At 46.1% G+C, this 23,224-nt stretch overlaps 2 long non-coding RNA genes across 2 annotated transcripts; one reads left to right on the forward strand and one right to left on the reverse strand.

The window, feature by feature from the left end:
* Nucleotides 1–299: 299 nt before the first annotated feature.
* On the reverse strand, nucleotides 300–11,672 carry LOC121045877. Its single transcript, XR_005797903.1, has 2 exons — nucleotides 11,549–11,672; nucleotides 300–1,344 (listed from the first exon to the last, which is right to left on the reverse strand). It is a non-coding gene; the product is annotated as an uncharacterized LOC121045877 (long non-coding RNA).
* Nucleotides 11,673–21,420: 9,748 nt separating this feature from the next.
* On the forward strand, nucleotides 21,421–22,934 carry LOC120836806. Its single transcript, XR_005714739.2, has 3 exons — nucleotides 21,421–21,517; nucleotides 21,954–22,084; nucleotides 22,897–22,934. It is a non-coding gene; the product is annotated as an uncharacterized LOC120836806 (long non-coding RNA).
* Nucleotides 22,935–23,224: the final 290 nt, after the last annotated feature.

A 23,224-nucleotide genomic window follows, 5' to 3' on the forward strand; every position in this document is an offset into this window, starting at 1 on the left:
GTCAATTACAGGTTGATCGTTATGAATAATGCTCTGTCTGACGTTAGCAGAGCTGGTTTTTATTTATTTATTTATTTACTCAGGTACATACATTTTCCTTGCCGGGGCATTATTGTAGAGAAGAGGACAGTACAAATAATATATATCGATATAAAATTAAAGATATGCATCGAAAATATGCTAGTGATTCGGAAAATGTTCCAGCGACTTCAGGGATGAAAATGATGACATAACAAAAAATTTGCAACAAAATAAAAACAAGAAATCGACAAAAATATTTTATCCCCCCCCCCCCCCCGAAAAAAAAAAGTATAATTATTTGCTAACTGGATTATGGAATAGGAAGTTTAACTGGATTTCTTGCTGGAAACCCGAAATCCAATTTGAAGACAATATACTTTTTTTTTTTTTTTTGGTGGGGCACCTGCAATGAAATTATCAAATTGACACTTAACCATACAAGAGGCTCTGCGGAACCGAAAAAAAAAAACACAGTTAAAATAAAACAAAAAAGTTAAAAACACAGTGAAGGCAGAACCCATGTAAGTAAAGTAAAATTAAGTACAAAACGAGTAAAAACAAGTACAAGTGAAAACAAACACAATGTATAATAGAATCCTTTTTGTTTTCGAGGTAAATGATATCCTGAGGGTGTTGCGTGCACTAACAACATTTTTACAAACTTTCTATTATACAGGGTGTGTACATTGGGTTCAAATAAAATGCTAACTGCGGAGCGCGTGGTCGTCGACAGATACTTCGTATCCTTGAGGTTTGTGGAAACAGATCGAATTGCGGGGTGGAGCCGGGGGGGGGGGGGGGGGGGGAGGAGCGAGGGTGTGCGTTCTACTCCAATGTCCGAAGCTGACTTTCCCATTAACAAACATCTCGAAGAACTGGTCAAATGACGAGTCTCCAAGTCCATACGAAGGCGCGCTCTTGATATGATGGAAGAAAGAAACGCAGCAGTCGTAGGGATTCCGAGCGACGTATATGTACTTGGCATTCTCAGAGTAAGTGAGTTTTGATGGCGCCGGGCCGGATCATTTTCTCTGCTGCCTCGGCGCCAAAGAACTCAAGGAAAGGTGACCTTAGCGCAAAGTCAATGAAGTCCTTGGGTGGCACACCGTCGTTCAAGATGGAGTGCACAATGTACTGAGTCCAAGCTGTGCCGCATTTTGGGTAGGTTACGATGAATATTTCTTCGGGTCTGGGCTTGCAGGAGAGAGCACACCTCAGGATGTCTACGTTGAAGAATTTGCTGATATAGAGGCCGTCCACTTCTCTAAACAGATCGCTGATGTCCTCGATTGACTTGCTCGTCATTCTTGGTTGTGGTGTCGCCTGGAAAAAGAAACATTAATGGGCTACAGTTAAACAAAATGCAGGATTCTTCGCCGTGTTCCACAAATGAACTCCGGTGACTGCCGAGACGCTGCGCACTGTTGTGTTTAAATTCAGAGGATTTACGTCGTTCTAAATTTGGCGGACAGTGTTCAGGTGACACTATGACGTTGCGTGACGCCATGAAATCACGTGACACTGTGACTTCGTGTAGCAATATGACGTCACAAGGCATAAATATGCCCGCTAGCTTCAGCGGAGAAATTACGCATTAGATTTAGCCGCGATGTTTTGGCAATGAATTAAGCGGGTCATTTTTGATGCCATGCGACATGACATCATCTGACGTTGAAGCGTCCCATTGTTATGACACCTTTTACTTCCCGCTAAATTAAGCGGATACATAAGGGAGTTTTTTTTAGATCGTTTTGTCGTTTCGCAACGCTCTCCGCGACGCGCTACAATACCAGGAAAAATACAGTCAAAGCCACCGGCGCGCAGGCGCAGTAGCAGCTTCTTACTTGCGGAGGGCTTAGCGGAGGGGAAAGGCGATCTACGAAAACTCTCTATTTACCCTCTAAACTTAGCGGGCCCCGACGTACGTACATGAAACACAGACGGAAGTTTCTGCGAAGCCTCGTGAATGAGGTTTAATTCACATTGTGCAAATTGTTTCGCGATTTAGCAGCAGCGGCGTTGAGCCTGGTAGTCTCTGCCACGATTTTTCTGTTGCACGAGCGACGTCGCAGCTGCGAAACCGCAAGCGAATTTGTACCATGTGAATTAGACTTAACAGCAGTCACCATAAAGAGTCTGTGAGTTCAGTTTTCTGCATAACTCAAAAAGTCATTCACACAGAAATATAATAAAATCCAAGCGAATGAAGTCCAAAATGCAATCACATCCCAAGAATGAGATTTCCAAAGCGACAATGAGAATTTGTTTCACTTGCTTGCTATTTCTACGGGCATCTTTTTTCAAATTTGATCTTATTCGGACGTTCGTTATTTGCTGGGATCCTTGTATTGTTAGTTGTGGTTGGCTGTCTAATGTGTTCCGTAGAAATATAAACGTATTTTGTTAGGAATCGATGAGCGTTGTTGATGTATCATATTGTATAAATTCGACGCTTAGTCGCCTTTCAAAAACCGCCGACAGATACACTCTTGAATCTACAGTCAATGCTGTTGATTTTTTTTAAAGAAGATGGTCATTAGTTAATTGCAAGGTAATTTTTATGAATAAACAGCAGAGAATCACACCTTTATTAATCTAGACGTTCATAAAAACGTATAAAATTCAGTATACAAGAGCCCCTAATGTAGCACTTTTAAATAACCCTATTAAATAATATTATACTGTTTTGACTGCACATTGTTCTCTTGAAGACCATTCTAACAAGAATTCATCGCGCCATTACATGTAAATGACCGCTTGGTGGCACAACGGTAGACTAAAGTCGACAAACTCAAATTCGCATCACGCTTGGTATTCAATCACGGCATTTTAATTACTTCAGACTGATTTGTAAATGAAATTTTTACTACAAGTAATTAAAGTTGTGACTTTAATTCCTTCATAGATACAGTAATTGCGAACTTTTCATTACAAATACAAGCCTTTCATTCCAGAGCATCCTTGTACTAAGTCACTGAAACACTGGGAGAGATCAATATTGGTTATGAATTCAGGAATAGGAATCATACCACCTAGGGCTTCAATGAAACATCCGGAGGGTAATCAGCGGCGTCGCTAGAGTCAGCGGCAACCGGGGCCCGCCATGACCCCCCTCTCCCCTTTCCCAGCTCTTTTGGCCCGCCGCAACCCACCTCCCCCCTTTCAAGACCCAGTTGCACCCCTCTGAGCTCTGCACTTGGGGCGGTCTACCTCCCCCCCCCCCCCCCCCCCCCTCCAGCCCTCCTCCTTGGTGAGGCTATTCTGGGGATAATGCACCTTTCATAAATTTGTCAAAGGGCGTTGTTTGCTCTGTTAGTTCGTTCAGTACAAGAATTTTCTACCTGGTCGCAGTTGCGAGCGCGTGCTGGCTGACAAGGTTGTCATATCATCTGCGCAATCAGGGGGTAAAATGACTTATTCCGTGCTGAAGTGGTATTCACAAAAGCGATGCCTTCGGAGGAGGGATCTGCGTGAAGTCAGCGATGGGCGGAAATAGCGGGACTCCCTCCCCGACTCCTTATCATTTACATGAAAGGCGGAGAGTCGTGAGGGATGTCAGTGTTATCAGACGAATTTAGTGGTCAGACTCGCGGCAACAGGGCTTAATTACTGATTGACGAGAGTAGAAAAAGGATGCGTGCATGAAACTGCGGTACGCGATTATTGCAGCAACGCTGTTAGATGCAGAAGACGACGAACTGCTTCCTGCTAAAACAAAGATTCTTCTTGAATGGGTAAATGAAGCAAAATGCACAGTTAGTCATATATAATGACGGCCAAATTGACCAGCAAGGTGTCGGGCAGTATGTCGAAAATTCCGAGGACAGCTAAGCACTTCTTATGAGTTGTGAATGCGGAAGCATGCATGTCGTCTTTCCGCTCCCTTAGTTTGTCTGGTGGGTACTGGCGTGGACGGCCAGGTTTTGCTACTGCCCAGGTTGCGGCCGCCGACAGTAGAGATGCCTCAGGCGCCGCCATTTTCCTCGCACCACAAAAGCAGCCACAACGCCCCCCCCCCCCCCCCCCTCTACGGCCAAGCGCGCGCTCTCGTGAAACGGCCGCGGCCCCCCTTCGGCAACCTCTGACACGAGAGCGGCGGCCGAGCACGTGCTCTCGTGAAGGGGCCGCCAATAGCTATCCAGGAGCCGTTTCGCTCAGCCAATGGGAGAATGGGCATTTTTTTCGCATTTTTTTCGCGGTTACAATCGCCACAGACTCCGCTCCATAAGATAGTTAAAGCTTACGCATTACAAAGGAAGTGCAATCAAAAGCCAGTTTTATGATGAGCGGCTTGAAGACGGCATTGATAAATACGGAAGACTGGTTCCGGTGCCTCGGACGACATGCGCAACAGCGTAAAACACAAGTCAGCCGATCCCGATGCCACCGCCGGTATCTGGCCGAGCAGAACCTATGAAGTTGACTTAATACAAAACTATAAGCGCCTCATCGCGGCACACTGCCAAGTTATGCATTGTGGGAAACATTGCGCAGCAAAATCCGTACGCCCTCCATTCCTAGCCCACGGGTTCCCAGAATGCAACGCGCGCGGAGACAGATTTATGGAAGTGGTTCAATAGACGTGGAACTTTTCTGCAGCGCGAGCAAAAGATTCCCCATGTCCCTGGGATGTCTACGTCAGAGCGGTTCCGCGCAAAGGCGTGTCGTTGTTACCACGTGATGCGGATATCAGGGAGCGAAGGGCCGGATTTTTTCCCCTTGTGAATACTCCTCGACATCCGTTCACATAGTCTCGTTTCCTCAAATATGCGGAGTCAAAGTTGGTCTGCTTCTTTTGCAGGGGTTGTGGTGACGTCAGAACGCCAAGCTCTGATTGGTTCTGAATGAAGGGTAGTGGGTAGACGTCGAGGCAGCTTGCTTTGAGGTCTACCCACTATACTTCCATGAGAGCCAATCAGAGCTAGGCCCCTTTCTGACGTCGGCGCGATTCCTGTGCAAGAACCAAACAAATTTCTTTCCACATACCTCCATTTAACGCATGCTATCTTCTGTCATCGTATGCTTATGCCGAGCTACAATCAAGACTCAGCGGGACCGCCGAGCATTGTATGAGGCATGACAACCAACTCAAGGAGTAGTTTTGCATGAGGCTTATGAAAAACGGATGTCCCCGTGACTCCTGGTCGTACGACAACGTAACGTAAACAACCGTAAGCGAAACAATTTCCAGCGACCTGCACCGTCAAAGTCCTACAATGCATACTATGCAATATAGGGAATCGGTGTGAAGTGTGACGTATATTTTCCCGCTAAATTTAGCGGGAAAACTGAATGGTTGTGTATGTCACGTGACGTCAGGTGATGTGACGTTACGCCGATTTCCCCCGCTATATTTAGCGGTGAAACTAGATTGGTGTCTAGCTCATAAGATGCGAATTAGCCCGTGTATTGTGTATTGTTTGAGACAACATCTCAAACTCAGCTGAGTTGAGTTTCAGACGTTGTCCTGAGTTTAGTTTTCAGCTGAGTTGAGTTTGAGACGTTGTCCTGAGCTTAGTTTGAGACGTTGTCCAGTCCCCTATTTTTCGTCTTACACTTTTTTTTTTATTTCATTCCCAGAGTTGAGTTTGAGGCGTTGTCCTGTCCCCTTTTTTCTGTCTTCTTACACTTTGTTTTTCAGGTTTCATTCCCAGTCTCAGGATCTGCATCATGTACAAACTAAACTTACTATATGCCAGCGTCACGCAGGCGGCGTTCGATTGGATTACTACCAGCGTGCAAAGGGGTAAGGAGGCAGTTTGCCAGATCGCTTCAAGGTTTTTCTGATCCTCAACCACCTACCTGAACTACGCCGTTTCGAACTGGATGAGCATCGTTAAACAGTGCGTTCGTGTGATCACTACCTCGTGATACACGTTAATGACCCCCCCCCCCCCCCCCCCGGCCTGGCGGTCACAATTACTGATCTATGGTCACACGTAACTCTGCACTGGCAAATATTACAGCACATCCGGGACACTCGTCGTCTCATTTAATTGCCTGACCAACTTCGCGCAGTCTAAATAGTACACCTGAACTTTTCGAAACCTGATTTCGTGAAAACCAGTGAGGCGTGAAAACGTTATTTGAAACGAAAACTGTGGCGGAACATCAAAATCGGACTTGCGCACTTGGACTTGAAAGAAATTCGAAACCTTCGAAGTTTTTTTTTTCGAATTTAGGTTTAAAAGAAGAGCGAAACCTTCGAACTTTTCAAACTTTATGTAGAAAAAAATTTGAAATGTTTGAGTTTATCGAACTTTATGTATATAAGAATTCAAAACGTTCGATTTTTCGAATTTCAGATCCAAAGAAATTCAAAATATTCAAATCTCTCGATTTTCAAGTTAAGAAAGGTCGAAATATTCGGATTTATTGAACCTCGGGTAAAAAATTATTCGAAATAATAGAACTCGAACTTGTAGAAACCGTGAAAGCTTCAACCTTTTCGATTTCGAAACTCCACAGTTCTTGAAAGTTGCGAATTTTTCGAATTCGAACCTCCATACGGTCGAAAATATAGAAACCTTTCGAATTCGAACATCAGTTTGGTTCGAAAATATCGAAACCTTTCGAATTTGAACCTAGGGTGGTTCGCGGCATCCCTACTCCCTGCCCGCCGGCCTGCCACAGCACCCGTTGTTTGTGACGCTGGCGTCGTAAAGGGTGCCACGTAACGAATGCTCCCGGAATACGCATCAAAGAAAAGGGGCCGTCAAATGAGAAAGAAAGAAGCCTCAGACAGTACCCAGGCAGCACACCAATGTCGGTCCGACGTTGGCCTAACATTGGCAAAGACCGGCCGCAATATTGGACAATATTGGAAGCGCTACCCTTTCCAACGTTGGCCCACTGATTGGTGCCAATGTTGGGCCACTGTTCAGCCATCGTTCCAGCCAATGTCGGCCCAATCATTGGTGCCAATGTTGGGCCATTGCTAAACCATGGTTCCAGCCAAGGTGCTCCCACATTGGCGAAAACCGGCGTAATAATGGACAACACTGGAAGGGCGACCCGATCCAATGTTGGCCGTTATGCTGATTTTTGGCCATCGTTGCACTCGCCCAGCTCTTTGCAAGTGCATTCACCAAGTTGTTTGCAAAAAGGAAGGTAGACAGACACAAGGGATTGTTTTAAAATCTTCAAAAAGTTTATTACACACAGCTTATTCTGTAGACAGGCACAAAATCAGCAATTTGTAATATGTGAAGAGGTACTATTCAACTGTGATACAACTAAGAAGATTGCAAAGTAAACACAAACCGGGGTAATTATTGTGGAGTGTCCAGTCTCCCGGCAGCTGGAAGAATTTTTTCCCCCAAATTCTACCGCTATTCGCCCTTCATTGGCGGTGCAATCAGTTCATCGAACGACATTTCATAGACAGATCGTTTCATCAACACGCGATGTTTCATAAAAAAAACTCAAAATACATCTTTTTCCCTCTTTTCTTTTTTGTTTTTTTGCAATGAACAGCTTCAGACTTGGCATGAAGCGGCGTGAAAGGGTGGGCTGGTTCGGTGAGCACGCGCCTCAGGAATACACTTGCGTTGAAATGCCCCTACAGCGTGCAATTCGCGTAATGCATGCCAAGGAAACGTTGCGCCTCAGGAATACACGCACGACGAAATGCCCCCACAGCGCGCAATTCGCGTAACGCGTGTCGATGAAACAAAAATGTCGACGAAAAGGTGGCCACGAAACGTGTTTTCGCGAAACGCACGGAGAATAAAAAAGTCAGCATTCTACCTGCAGTTGTGACATTATTTCAGACAGATAATGGCAGGCGACTGTCGGTAAGATTGCGGGAAACTTATTCTAACGGCTGCCAGGAGATAGGCCCTGCCCAAGTCTAGAGGTTATCCGGAAGATTACCCATACAAGAGCGGACAATGATCACCAAGTAGGTTGCAGCGCACTTACTTTGAAAATACCGGACTTGAAAGATGTAATCCGACATATATGTAAACACGGGCACTGCACAAAAACCCCTCAAACACAAAAACCAGAAGGAAGTGATCCGTGAAGATTCAACACGATGTAGCACACGCTGCCATTTGCCGAACCGAACACTAAACGATTCACAAGAATGTCTTGGGCTTCTATGAAGAAATCGACACGGGTGGGACTTTTCGAACGAGATACCATTTACCACAGAAGCGAAATCCACAGCGGGCCCGCACCCCGCAGGCCGCGTCACACGCGAAACTAGGTCCGGTCTTCGCGACGCAGGCATTCCGAGTTTTTCAACGGCTAATGCGTCATCCGTCAAACCACGTGATCACGCTTCTGCCGTTACCCGCGCACAGAGAGCGAACTCAAGCGATAAAACGTGTACGGTTCATTGGTCCGGCGAGTACGGACCGTCTACCGCGCCTTCAGCTTAGGGAGAGAGAAAAAAAGAGAAGGAGGACAAAGCAAGCAGGCCAGAACGGGGGTGGGGTGCGCTTACAAAAGGCTAATCTCCAGGGGCATCTCAACAATGAACGCAGCGAGAGAATTTGTCACTTCTACCCAAGGTTGATAGTGCAGTAGATGTTATGCGTGACCTTGGGCTTTAGGCAGGTTCCGTGCTCTGCCTTATCACCAGCTTCGAGACCGTAGTCAAGTGACCATAACCGGAGACACGATTGGCCTTAAACACGCATAGCGTCTACCCTGCTGTCAATACCGATTTAACAGGACAGCTCTTTGAAGGTCAGCTTTTGAACTTCTAAAGACGCTCTCCAGCCCAAAAGTGGTTCTAAACGGGGCAAGTTTGAAGACAGTATGTTTTACGTCGTATAACGTAAATATAATAATATATAAATATATAATATAATGTAATGAAGAACTAAGCGCGACTATTTTTTGCGCTCGATGTACACAAATATATCTATAAGTATATAAATATATTTTTTATCAATAAATTTAAAACTGTTTGTACGCTGTTAGGTTCGCGTTTTTAAACTTCAAATTGTTTTACGAAAGAGTTACACATAAAAGACAGCCCGAGCAGCACATCGTCCGAATTGCAGCACACGATGAATCGCCCACGCTCGCCGACAGAGGGTTGCGATGCTGCGCGAACGGTTTCTGAAAGATGCTGGGTAGGGTACTCCGAGCGCAACGGCTTCGCGACCGTTCGAAGGGCAAATGATTCGCGACAACAAAGTAGGGTCTAGCAGCTTCAGTAAGCTAACGGGGCTCGAGAGTCCCACGCTCACATTTCCGCAGAGCGAGCGCGGCCGGCCACATCGAGGCGCAGTGTGCTCTCGCGTCGCGATAGCTACGTCGTTGCTCTGCCTACCCTGATGACATGTGCACTGGCAGTCGAAGCAACCCTCTCGAGACTTCACTCGAGTTTAATATATGACTTTATATCGCGATATACTCTCGTAAAACTGAGAGTCACTTCGGTTGCAGCGTAAGCGGCGGCTTTATGTTTGTTGACACCTGCGTCGACAATGACTAAATATGCACAGAATCATTAAATATAAAAAAATAGAGCACGCAGAAAGAAATACAAACATGACAGGGGCACGGACAAAGAGAAAACGTTAACGCTACGTATATATAAAAAATATATTGGAAAAGACAAAAATACTTAAATCTAAAAAAACGGAGTTAAGTTGTCAACGCCGAGGTAAGGCAATGCGAATGGAGAGCAGCCAGCAAAAAAACTGCAATAGTCATATAGGCAGCTAAGGACGTATTTGTGATTGCGGTTATAAAGCGCCGGCGACGTACGCCCCATGAAGTTGGCTAAATAAAATTCTCGCCCGAGCGAGCTCATGAATGACTCTTTTCCAATTTCCTATTTCTGCAATGCAAGAAAGAGGTTCGCGGGTCTATAGCCTAGGCGACGTAAATATCGATAAGCCATTGGTTATGGCAGTACCAATATAGACCAGCCTATACCAAGACATCACCAATATTAGAAAACTCTTGGCTTTGACAGTTTAATATTAACCAGCTTAAGCCAACGTATATTCAATATCGGAAAACACATTGGCTCTTAAAGTTCAATATTGTACAGGTTATGCCGGCGTATATCCAATATAGGAAAGCTGTTCGCTTTGACAGTCCAATATTGGACAGCTAATGCTGGCATGTATCCAATATTGGAAAGCCATTGGCTCTGACAGTCCAATATTGTACAGTTTATGCCAGCATATATCCAATATCGGAAACCTATCGGCTTTGACAGTCCAATATTGGATAACTTATGCCGGCATATATCCAATATTGGAAAACAATTGACTTTGACAGTCCAATATTGAACAGGTTATGCCAGTATATATCCAATATTGGAAAGCCATTGGCTTTGGCAGTCCAATATTGGATAACTTATGCCAGCATATATCCAATATTGGAAAACCATTGGCTTTGAGTCCAATATTGGACAGGTTATGCCAGCATTTATCCAATATTGGCAAGCCATTGGCTTTCACAGTCCAATATTGGACAGCTTATTCCAGTGCATCACAAATATTCGAAAAACATTGGCTATGATAGTCCATTATTGGCCCAGGTAATTCCAATATTGGTAAACACATGGCTCAGTTGGGCCATTGTTGGGCCGTTCTTTGTCCCATCAATTCCAATGTTGGCCCAATATCGTGTGCTGCCTGGGTAGCTACAGATTGTGTTTTGTATGATGCATGAGCAGTGCTACCGCGCCTCTGGAGCGGCGAATGACGTGCGGGGCTTAAGATTCAGCGAGTGACTATGAGATCTCTACATCGTACGCCAAGTGCCAATCCACTCCTTGAAGTTGTTGCGACGTGCCCATTGAACGAACATCAGGTAAACAACCGACAAACTTCTTCTGGTGGCACTCTCGCATGCAATGCACACTGCGCGGTAGCCAGTGTTTTCATGCCGTGCGCAGGACGAACTCCGCCACACTCTAAAAGAAGCTTGTGCGTCTATTTTTCCGCACAACACTGGAAGAGCCAATCACCGCAACTTGTGGAGGCAACTCAACGAATGACGATGCCGAAACATATGTTTAGACCAAGAAACGCAGTCTGAGTTGTGACATTAAGCAATGCAAAACGTCACGCTTGCATTGCGTAATGTCACAACTCAGACTGCGTTTTTTGGTCTACAGGTATGTTTCGGCATCGTCATTCGCTGAGTATGCCTCCGTAAGTTGCGATGATTGGCTATCCGAGTGTTGTGCGGGAAAGTAGACGCACAACACTACTAAGTAGACGCACAACAAGAGTAGAGTAAGTAGAAATAGGTGTTTTTTTTTAGAGTGCAGGCATAAGCAGTCGCTTATTGCAGACGAAAATAATCTCTGGCTATGTCTCTGGAGAAGGGGAACAAGAGGGACAAAGGACCAACACAAATCTCCAAACACAGCTAGGTGACTTGTGCGCGACCGTATCGTGGAGCCCAGCGTTTATCTCAACTAAGATCAGTCTCCACGTAATCCCTCGTAAGGTAACCAGAAAGCGTCCAACGCTACAATATAGATGGTACTTTAGAATAATTGGTCGCTCTAATGTAATAACGATAAGGTAAATATTTGAATTACCTAATCCTCACGAAGCAGCAGAGAAGAACTTGAAGAAGATGGTCAATTCCACCGTGGTTCTGAAAAACAAGGATTATCAGCTTAATGTCTGGGGGGAGTCGTCTGCCTTGGTTCTTATTGTCTCGCGTTTACACACAGATAAAGGGGGCACAAGAGTTGTGTGTGCGAGCACGCACTATCTCCTGAAATTGCTTACACACCGATACGTTATCTTCATCACAAGAGTTACCTTTTTTGGTTCTGGCTCGGGTAGGCTATCCTTCTCAAATACATGCTTCAACGAAGAGGTGAAGGCTCTTAGAAACGAGAAACAATTAGCAGCAGGTACCTAAAAAAAAGAAACACATTCCTAAAAAAACATCGCGTTTGGCCCACCTTGAAGTTTTAGATTTCGAAGCATACGTGGCTGATGAAGATTGGGCACGCTGACATCGTTTCGCCAAAACATTTTATGTATACTTTAGAGGTTGACTCGGAGATGGTAAAATTATAAATACAAAACAAAAACGGCATTCTCAGAATGCCCATGTTCCACGCAGGGTGCGTGTTGGGAAAACACTGCCGAATAGGCCCATATTCCAAGATTCCGGCGCCGTGCTTGGCCTATGTAAACGTTCCGCTATCTCGGAAGCAGCAGACTGCGTAGCCTCCCGCGTTCGTTGTTTCGACAAGATAAGACGGCCTTGTGAGAACAAAGCCAAGCCGGTGATTACGGCCTTAAGGCGACGGAACACGTGCGACCCAGCAGTAAAATATGTGAACGCCTATGTCACCGTCCGCAGTTGACCCTAACTAGTTTTTTTACCCTATTTTTTACTAACAAATCATGATCCATTCCACTTTCTGAAGGTGGATGACCAGCGAAGCTGGTTAGCACACGACACAGACGTGGCACAGAACTTAGCGTAGACCTTACTAAAGTTGCCCAATTTAGCAGCATGGTACCTCTGTCTTTTTGATGCGTTCTCCGACAAGCGACGTTCGTCGTCTTGTCTGGTTTGACGTATGCGCTTGGCATTTTATGCACGATCTTCGTCGGTGGTGTATGCCGGCCGCCGCCGCGGCTGACATTCTCGGTGCCGTTCCCGCCGTTGCCCTTCCCATGCGCTTAGCTTTTCGTGAGTCCCGACGATACGCGGCTTCCCCATTACGACATCGAGAGAAGAGAAGTGAAATAGACATATTGCTAAATTACCCAAGCATCAAGGAGAATGCGGGTAATGGTGTTCCACGTGCCGCACGTGCCGGTGTCTGCAGCAAAAAATGTTCTAAAGCAAAAGCCTAAAACAAATGGCATCTTGCAGGCGCGTTCGTCAAAGCTTTATTTTGGTTATTTACTGCGGCGCGTGCAGCGGTACGAGTGTGGAGTTCTTGGTCACGCATACAAAATTTCCACGGAACCCTCGCCGAAAACAGCTTCGCTTTAAAAAAGCCACGCTTTGTAATTTTTCAAGGGAAAGCCCACCTGTTAGATACACCTTTGAAGAAAATTTTTGATCGCTACGTATAGGTGCCAATGTTTACGGCCGAATTCGGATCCAGCCTCGGCATTTCACTCCCCCTGTTTAACAAACAAGGCAATACGAAAAATCATACTACCACGAAAAGTTATCTTTAAATCCAACTGGCACCATACTCGTCGCAGTACGAACAATCTGAAAGGGAAAAAAGGACATCTGACCGCGTTTTAGTAAGACAACATTCAAACAATGTTCTCGGCAATAACAAAACTTTCTACCCTTAAAGCAGCGCCGCCTGGGCCCTGGCGAAAAGGGACATAATCAAGCGAATAAACAAGCAAAGCTGCGAGCCGCTAAAAGCGTATTAAAAGACAATGCAGCGTGTCGAGCAGTTCCGGAAGTGCGCGGTTGAGAGGTGCTTCAAATGGGCCAATCAGGAACTCACGCTCTTCTGCGTGGATTTAGTCCACGATTATTTGGCAGTACTGAAACCGGCTAGTTCGCCATATTCCGAATCGTCGGAATATACCTAATGAGATGGCACGTCATAACCTGAAGTACAACGCGGTAGAAAAAAGATTTGATTTTCAACAGAGACTCAAAGCAGTGTATCTAGACTTTCAAATGAAATCTATTAGAAATTGTTATGAGGTGGCACGGCAAAACTTTAATTGAAACGCGGTGGCCAATAGGTTTCGCAAACTCCTTAGGGACTCGTTACAAAAAATCAATTGTTTTTCAACACAGACTCGAAACGATGTCAATAGACTTTCAAATTATATTCATATGAAATACATTAGAAACTTTATGCGGTAGCACGTCGAAACTCCAATTGGAACGCGGTGGAGTATAGTTTCCGTAAACTCCTTACGGATTCGTTACAAAACTCATTTGCATATCTATTGAGACTCGAAAAGATACGATGAGTAGACTCCATAAACTTTCAAATGAAATTTATTAAAATTTTTGGTAAGGGGTCACTCCTCCTCGGCAGACTCAGGCTCCTGGCCCGGGCCTTGGGGCGCCTGTTGGTTCTTGGAAGTTTGTCCCCCCCCCCCTCGTGTGGGTCTTCTGGGCCTGGCCTGGCCTGCGTTGCGGTCGTTGCCAGGGGGTTGGTATGGTCCTGCTTCTGCGGTAGAATCGGGTATTCGTCTTCCAGTACTGCATACCGGTTGGCTATTTCTAGGTAGCGGCGCGATTGGGGAGGTGCTCTTGCATTTGGACGTCGGGGCATCGGCCTTGAGGCAAGTAGTTCTCTTTTCTTGCGGTATACGATACCTTGTTTGTGTTGTTTGTCGGCGTAGACCCGGGCCGGGCAAATGAGGTCGAGTGGAGAATGGTCCTCGCCGCAGTTCTTGCAGTATGGGGTGCATTGGTGGCTCCCGTTAATTTTGAAGTCGGATGGAAATCCCTTGCTGCGTTTCTGGCAGCACTTGAGGTGGTTCTTCGGCGGGCAGACCTCGGATTTGTGTCCAATGTTCAAACACGTGCCGCATATTAGGCTTCGAGGCCTATAGGGGTGCACGCGTGTAACTACCCAGCTTACGGTGCCGTATTTTAGGGGGTAGAGCCCTTCGAAAGTAAATAGAGCGGTATTGCTGTTGCCGATGGTATGGGTGGATGAGTTTTCTTCTGTTGCATCCGATGTACTCAAGTAGCCACTCGTTCGCCATCCCTGAACACTATGTACTACACCGTGGGCATGGTCCCTTTTCATGGCCAAGTAGGTGCGGGTGGCGTGGTCTCTGTCTTGTATAGGGAGCGATTTAACCAGTAAAAGCATGTCGCGGGCACACTGTTTGTATGTGTCCACGGCGATCAAGTTTTGTATATTTTTGTCTTTGATGTAGGTTTCTCCGCGGTCGGCTGTGGTGAGCTTAGTGGTCGTGATAACGGCTGAGCCGAGTTAGGTCTGGGGTACTTAATGGAGGTCAACTCCGGTCTGTGGTTTTATTATAATGGTTTCGTATTGGCTTTAACCGTTTCTGGGCTGATCGGGTGCTCTTCCAGGGTGCGGTGTCACGTAAATCAGCCATGGTGGGCAGGCGACTGCTCCCCGAGGCTTGGGAGTGCTTGTGTGCGAAGTGAGCCATGAAGGCAAAAAAAAAAAAACATTTGTTGGGGTGATTTCAAGGGGTTCCGATCGGCGAGCGTCGTCGATCGAGCGTGAGTTCGGGTAGGTTTGATTGTCGTTTCCGAGGGTTTCTGATCAACTTGCAGGGCGTCTGGGTGCCTACCGGCGAGCTATGCTGGCGAACTCGGCGCGCAACGCGCGCCGCGCCAGCGAGGGCCTGTGCTTCGCAGTAGTCTTAGAGACGGACTGCGTGGTTTGTGCGGAAAGTGTCCGAATAATCATGGAGACTCGCTTCTTTCGCCGAAATTTAGACGGCAGTCTTGCGGGTGGTGTGCAGGATAGTTCTTCATTGAAAATTCAGGGTGGATTTGGTCTTTAGAAAAGACTTCAAGGAATTCTCGCGGAGCTCGAAGTGGGGAATCGCTCTCCGAGATCACTTCGTCCGTCAGATGTTAGAAAATACGACAGACCATCACACCATCAATCCATCAGTTTCCCGAAATACGACAGACCATTAGCTCATCAGACCATCACACCAACAAGCCACCAAATAATCACACTATCATGCCATCACATCATCAAATCATCACACCATCACTGTCTTAAAATACGACTCCATCAGAAGACCAGACCATCAGCCCATTAGGATTTTGCCTGCTGGTCTTTTCTATATGCTAGGATCATCTCTGTTGTAAGGGGGTTGTACGGCGCCGACATACTCGACGAGAGGCTCATCACGCTGCTGAGTTCGGTACATTAGCACATTTTGCATGCGCGCGGCATAGTTGGGAGGCAAAAATGCGGCTTCAAATCGCTTTGAAAAGTCTCATACCGAAACAAATGGTGGCTGCCTTCGAAACCATGTAGCCGCACTTTACTTCAGGGCAAGAGGGTGAACTCGAAAAAGTAGTTTGGCCTGAGAAATGTCCGAAAAATCGGCGATTGACTTCCTGTCCGCGTAGTCCGATATTGCCGCTAGGAAAACCGCAAGTTGTTCAGAAACAAGGCTATCCCCAGCGACGGCAGAGATTGTCGCTACTGCTTGCGTCGACGGTAGGTCTACAACCAGTTGAAAAGACTGAAACTTTTGTTGCAAATTCTGAACATTGTCACCGGCGGTCGGAGCAACACCACTAGTGCCTGCCGTCTATTCGGAATCGCGAGTTTGCAAGCATGTGGGTCTCATGTTTGGCCAATCGATGTGCGGCAAGTTAAAATCGCCGGCTAAAGTTAGCCGCAGACGATCATTACGAAAACGAACCAAGTATGTAGTCACTGACATCTTCTATAATTTTTATACTGGCTTTAGGGGGTCTGTAGACAACACTCAGGACTACATTGTTCCTATAAAAGTCTATCTTACACCATAAACTGTCGTGGTTGGGTATGCCTGGCAGCAAAAATGCTTTTATATCATCTTTTAAGACAATAGCAACAACACCTCCTCGAGACGGCCTGTCGTTCCGATATATTTTATGAGTTGGCGGAATTATTTCACTATCACATACGCTTTAGCTGGCATATTTTAATTAGAAATGTGTTGGCGGTCGCATAATTATACCATAGTGTTTACTTGAATCCAGCGACTAAGTTTTGTTCCGCTCAATTCTTTGGCAACGTTAGGCCACGGCCCCCAGCACGAATCTCCAACAGGTGTGCATAGCGTCTATTTTCGTCCATTCATTTAAAGTGCCCCGAAGTGGCGATATATCACGCCCCGAAATCTAGAGCATCATACCGTCGAATCTCGAGATCATGAAGGTTAAGCGTAGAAGTCCTGAAGAAAAGCACGACTACGTCAGTGACGCTTTCGTCGCGGCGTCCCAGCTCCTGGCTAGCGAAGTCTCTGTGAACGCTCAAGCTCGAGAGCGACCCGTATGCGCTGCGTTTTTGGTGGCGACGAGGAAAGCAGGCGGAAAGGCGCAGACGTTTCCAGGCGAGCAACGCTTTCGGCACCCCCTCGCAGCTCGTATTTGAAACGCGGCCCATAAAGCACTTCACAAGGATCGTGCAACCGGAGACTCTCTGTAATACAGGCTTTCAGGAGGCTAAAGCAGGGGACACATGAGCGATGAAAACGGTCATTTGACCCCTGCTAAGTTAAGCCCACCACTGCTGTGACGCAGCCAGGATCACGGCCGGGCTCAGGATGTCACCTTTGTGACGTCATCAAACGGAAATCGATAAACTACTACGTATTTTAAACACGGTAAACACGCCAGTCGGAAACACGTTCCACGCAACGTACACTTTAAGAAAAAAGTTGGCCTCAAGGGACCAACAGCAGCATTTGGTCCTCCGAACTCACAGTTGCTCCCCTTAAGGACCATCTGGTTCAAGCTAGGTACCGTGCGCAAAAGCTGGGGACTAACTGCGCTCGACTGGGACTATCCGATAGGCGTGCGCGTGCAAAAGCAGCCATCAGTCCCCCTCAGACAGGGTGCATCTGTATGATTTAGTACCTGAAGGCAAACGAAATGTTCACCAGGAGGACGAATGATATTTCGCTCGTCTTGGGGATCGGCGAGACTCAGCCCGGCGCGGTTTAAAGTGTTGACCAAACTCGAACGAAACTGGCGAATTCGTTTAATGTGCCACGAACGTTCAGACATTACATGGTGGAGCTTCGCGCATTATGCGAATGCGAGTTAACGAATGTGCTGACTCTACTTCACCCAACTATCTCGTCAAAAAAGATCTCAACATTTCAGAAGTCCCATTCACATAATTTGCCTTCGCGAAAAAAATGAGCGTTTATCCAGACGCAGGACTTCCAAATACTAACACTTTTTTTAAAGAGTTTGTAGAAGACGCGCTTTTATAACATCGGAGTCTCGCAGTCAGAATAAATGGTCACTTCAATCGCTAAAACTGAGTTCCTGAGAACAAGTCGAGCCTCGTCTCTGCGTATCCCCGTAACCAGCCTTTCTCGGTAGTTTAATGTCGAACTCAAAATTCGCAACGACCCTATTGAAAAAGGCCAATATGAACTCGGCTTATTGGAAATATTGTATTCCAATGAAGTTGATGAAAACCAATAAAAACTTATTGTTATCCGATTAACCCAATACGCACGATGGGAATTCATATCGGAGCACAATATCCCGATATAGTATGTGGTTATTGGTATACAACAGGATATTGGAGCACAATATCCCGATATAACTTGCGGTTATTGGTATACAACACGATATTGAAGCACAATATCCCGGCAGAACTTACGGTTGTTGGAATAGAATACGACCCCGCGTGCATATTGGTGACCGACATGGACATACTGTGCGGCCACACGATATATAAATATCGGTCGTCGATCACGGGCCCAAAGGAGTATACAATATCGCGTGGATAAATCTCAGAACGAATTCCAAGTTACCAACATGAATTACGTCGGCATATACCACGGACTAAGAGGATACGTAACACAGTATTGATCGCCCGTGAAGCAACATGTGGATATCGGTACGCCCACATATACGACATCGCGTGAATAATATCGTAGAACAGCAGGAGTTACCATACGGCAATACGAGAGAGAACGATATTGGAGGTGGATGCACACAGAACACAAACGTTCCGCGTTGCAAACACATTCACATTGATCGAAAGCGCAAGTGTACGTACGGCACACAGTACACAGAGCCTCGAGCGCTTGAAATGCTAGACAACCACCAAACCATTCAGAATAACTAGCTGGGACACCCGCGACCTACCTTTCAATGAGAAAGCCCAATAACGAAGTGCTCATTGGAGTGATCGTTTTGAAACAAATGTTTATTGCAGTTTTAATGCAACAAAAGTTAGGCTACCGATGTTGAAACCCAAATCGAACGCGATACGTGACAATGTCAGTTCGCACGATAAAATAATGAGGATTAATGGGCTTGACAGGTCACGTGCTTCTTACCCGCACATTTATCGATATTAACCCACCTTTCTGGGTAATCCTACGTCGTACACAAAATCCATAACCACACACGAGCACATTTCACCCACCACTCTTCGTCGCCTGTTTCGCAAGATTCACACACTGTAAAAAACGACGGGAAAAATACGTGCATTTGCGCCATCAAACGATACGTTACAGACTCGTTTTATGAGAAAAGTTTCCATCGTGAACCCGCGCGCGCGAAAGCTCGAGCGCTCGAGCTTCGGAGGCAGTTCGAATTCCGAAGGGAGGCGAGCCGAGCGAGCCGCGAGTGGCCGAGTCCGCCGATCCAGCCAAGCCTAGCCAAGCCGCCGAGATTACGCCATGGCGCAGCGACCGCGACCGCGCCAACCCCAAGGTATATGTACATGGGTAGCGAAGCTTCGGCCAAAAAGCGGTTCAAAACAAATCGCCAGCGACATCGACCTGGAGGGTCACGTGAATGATGCGATTGAAGCGCGACTAGGAGAGGTGGGGACAAACATTATTAAAATTAATTAGTTTGTGACTAGAAGTATAATCATTGGTATTTTTAAACAAGCTAAATATAATTATTAGATAATATCAATCATATTTAACGCGGTACAAAATTCAAAACTGTCTTTGTTTTTGATAATATTATGCATACTTCTTATTAGCGTCCTCTGTACGCCACTAGCAAAAAGGCCGACTAGCAATAGCGATATTTGCAGTTTTTCGTAGACCTCGTGGCGCGCGGAAAGGCAGTCTGCTGACGTCCGTCTGCTTGCTTGTGTTTGGGCCTCCACGTGCTCTTGGCTTTTAATTGTTTTAGCGGCAGCTAACACCGTTTCGGGAGTTTTGTTGTTTGCTCGGGCGTGATTAACCCAGTTACCTGCGCGGGAACTCGGCTGTCGTGCGCCTGGATCTTGGACGCTACTGCGCCCAAGGGGCTCAGCGTCTTTTGCGACGATGAGCACAGCGCGATACGCAAAGAAACGGTGCTCCGTGGAAATCTGGGAAAGCAACACCCGCACGGCTGGCATCTCGCTGCACCGGTTTCCCCTCGACTCTCAAAGGTGAGACTTCGCTACTGTCAGTGACGTGCCTGCTCTGTGATGTATGCCCCTTGTTCGTTCTCCTCTTAACTCATGTTAGTTTTACCTAAAGCTATTAGGGTTGTCTGGATGTGCACAAGAAACTACACCTGAAGGCGTAATATGTTATGTAGGAATGTTTTAAGTTCGAAATCACTCTGACTTCGCAGCGTTGTGTGCCCTCATTATAAAAGTGCCCACGACATTAAAATTTACCTGTACCGGCCTGGCTCTGAGGATCCTAGTGTCGTGATCATCGGCGTGGTTATCAGTGGTACAACACAGATATATAATAGGGCATCTGTGCGTAAGACTCGTGTTTTTACTCTTTATGGTGTACACAGAGCAGTGATGTCATGCATTTGTTAGGTTCTTGCACTGATTTGCTTTGGTTTGTGGACATTTTGGCTACATTTTCATTTCGTAGTATTCATGGCACCCTCATAGCACCATGCCTTATCTGCAGGCGCGAAGCCTGGGTTCGGTTCTGCAACAACCGAAGTCTACAGGGGAAGACTCCATGGGAGCCACGAGGCAGGGTAGTTTGCTCCTTGCATTTCGAGGAGTCAGCTCTCCTGCGCCCTGGACACCTCCGTCACAATGCGTTGCCAAATGTGCTTCCCACAAAAAGTAAGCAGACCAATAAATCTTCCGTGCACTTTGTGACTAAGCATGGTTAACCCGCTCTTAGAAAAATGTTTATCACATGGGGTTGAAATATTGCTTTTGTGGGCTCATAACATTTTTATATTATTTGCAGGGACGACACATGGCGACATTTCCAGCAAAAGCTCTCCAGGTTCAGCAGTTTTGCATGGTGAGCTTTTTCACTGAAACTAACATAAAGTGGCAGCAACTACCGGCACCACTGCATTACCTCATGGTCTTCGTGACTTGAGCATTTTGCAAAAGAACTAGGTGAGATTAGCTTTGAAAAGCTGGTTGAACATGGACAGAGGTACTGCTAGAAGTTCATTTCAGGCCCGTTTATAATGACATGTTTTACTTGAGGTGACATAATCAACGTCACAGAGCATCTTTTGCCTTGCCGACACCCAGTCTTCCATAATAAAGCTGCCCATGAAAGAAAGTGATTTACATTTTGTGTTAAAACAGGCGCATTTACCATAAATTTGCAGAGGTGAGTGTGACACCCTCATTGAGCTACACATGCTTCGGCAGTTCAGACTCGCGGAGCTTCTGTAGTCACCCTGACGACCAGTCTTCCGAAATTAAACTTTCGTGGGAACAAGGTGATTTTTTTTGTCGTGTGTTAGAATAGACACATAGGAAGGAATTCAACTACTATTCCATGGCCAACTTCACGCTAAATTTGCAGAGAGGATTTCGCCAGCCTCATCGAGCTGCACATACTCCGGCCACTCAGACTGGTGGAGTTCCTGTAGTCACCCTGACGACCAGTCTTTTGATTTAAACCTGTCATAAAAGAAGGTGAATATACTTTTTATGCATTCAAATAAGGGAATAAGGGAGGACTTCCTCTTCTCCTTTGCTAAGTTCACATTAAATTTGCAGAGCGGATTTCTGTGGCTTCATTGGACCACACATACTCGTGCACCTTACTAGAGAACAGTCGACTAGGGGCCAATAATAAGTGGTGGCCGAATATTGCTTGTGCTATCTTTTTTATTCCCTTTTCTTTGTGAGCTTGCTTTCTCGAGTGGTAGAAACAGCGCAACTTGACGTAAAACAGAAAACAAGGAGTATACAGACAGGCGCAGTAAAAGTGCACAGAGAGGCACTGTTTCTGCAAGCTTAAATGAACGACCAACTCGTCCAACTTTCCACTCTGTTGAACTTGTTTTCTTACTTGCAGTTCTTACAAAAGCTTTTCTTTCTTTCTTTCTTTTTTTGCGGTTGATCACAGCTACGCTCTACGTCAAGATGCTGCTCCTGCTCAAGAGTCCAGCGCGGACGTGGCTGACATGGAGTTTTTAGTTTCTTCACCGTCGCCTAGAGACTCTCTCTCTGGCTGTGCTGCTGGGCCTTCTCACAAATGTGAGTGCTTTCTATAATGCAAACTTTTTTCTTTTGCAGTTTTTTTTTGTGAAGTTACAAAAGATCAGGCCGCAAAAATAAAAAGCCAAGGCTCGAAAAACACCAGGGGATACTAAACTTTATCTTGAGAGCAGATGACGGAAGGGGTCACAACAGCAGACCTACTAGCTGGCAGCTACAAATCGAAGTTTGTTCAAAGTTCACCACATTTTTGTTTCACGGTATTGTCATTGTCAAGCACACAAAAAGACAAAAAAAAAAGTTCCACACGCAGGTGTTAACACCGTCAAATCAAAACAGCTGAACCGGTTTCACTGAATCATAAGTCTTCCCGCAAAACCTCACGTAAGACAGTGTTTTTTAAAGTTATCGAAAAGCTGCCGTGGTCATATGTGTGTGATGCTGAGCCTGTCATGGTCCCTTGACCTATCTGCCAAACTTTAGTCGCCTGTTGTGCGAGCGCTTCACTGTTACAATGCCATGGGCATAAGTAAGGTACGGTCAAGCTTTAAGAAAATGCATTTCACCATTTGGATGCCTATTCTGACTTGCATGTTTCTGTGTGCGCCTTTGTCTTTTTGGACTATCAGGTCTCTGGCCAACATGAAGCACCTAGTCCAACATAAAGATGTACTGTTGCTTTCCTAAACTTGAATTGCATGTGTAGTTTGTCAAACTTGCGGTTCTTGTTTAAAGACACTTCAGATCATTGAGGAATGTTCTTGAGCGTGAATAGATTACACATTTAATAAATTGATGGCGAATGCAAGTTTTTCTTGGAGGCCTAATCTGGGTCATTTGCCAAATTGCAGCACCCTGCAAAAGCCGCAGCATCGGCAACAAGAAGGTGAACGCCTGAGAGCCAAGGTGCGACAGCTTCAAGAGCGTAACAAGAGGCTGCAAAGAAGGCTGCAACGACAACGTCAGATGAGGACTGTTGCCGAAGTCGTTGAGAGTGTCCGCGTTCATGTGTCTCCTCGTGTCGCCGCACTCGTTGAAGCCCAGCTTAGAATGAACAATGTGAGCCGGTTTGGCCAGAGATGGTGCAGCCACAACAAAGCCTTGGCTTCAGGCCTCTACTTTCATAGCCCCAAAGGCTATAAGTATTGCAGGCGACTGCTCAGGCTGCCATCAGTAAGG

The sequence above is a fragment of the Ixodes scapularis genome, unplaced genomic scaffold (genome assembly GCF_016920785.2).
Source record: "Ixodes scapularis isolate PalLabHiFi unplaced genomic scaffold, ASM1692078v2 PGA_scaffold4__175_contigs__length_147842914, whole genome shotgun sequence".
NCBI lineage: Eukaryota > Metazoa > Arthropoda > Arachnida > Ixodida > Ixodidae > Ixodes > Ixodes scapularis.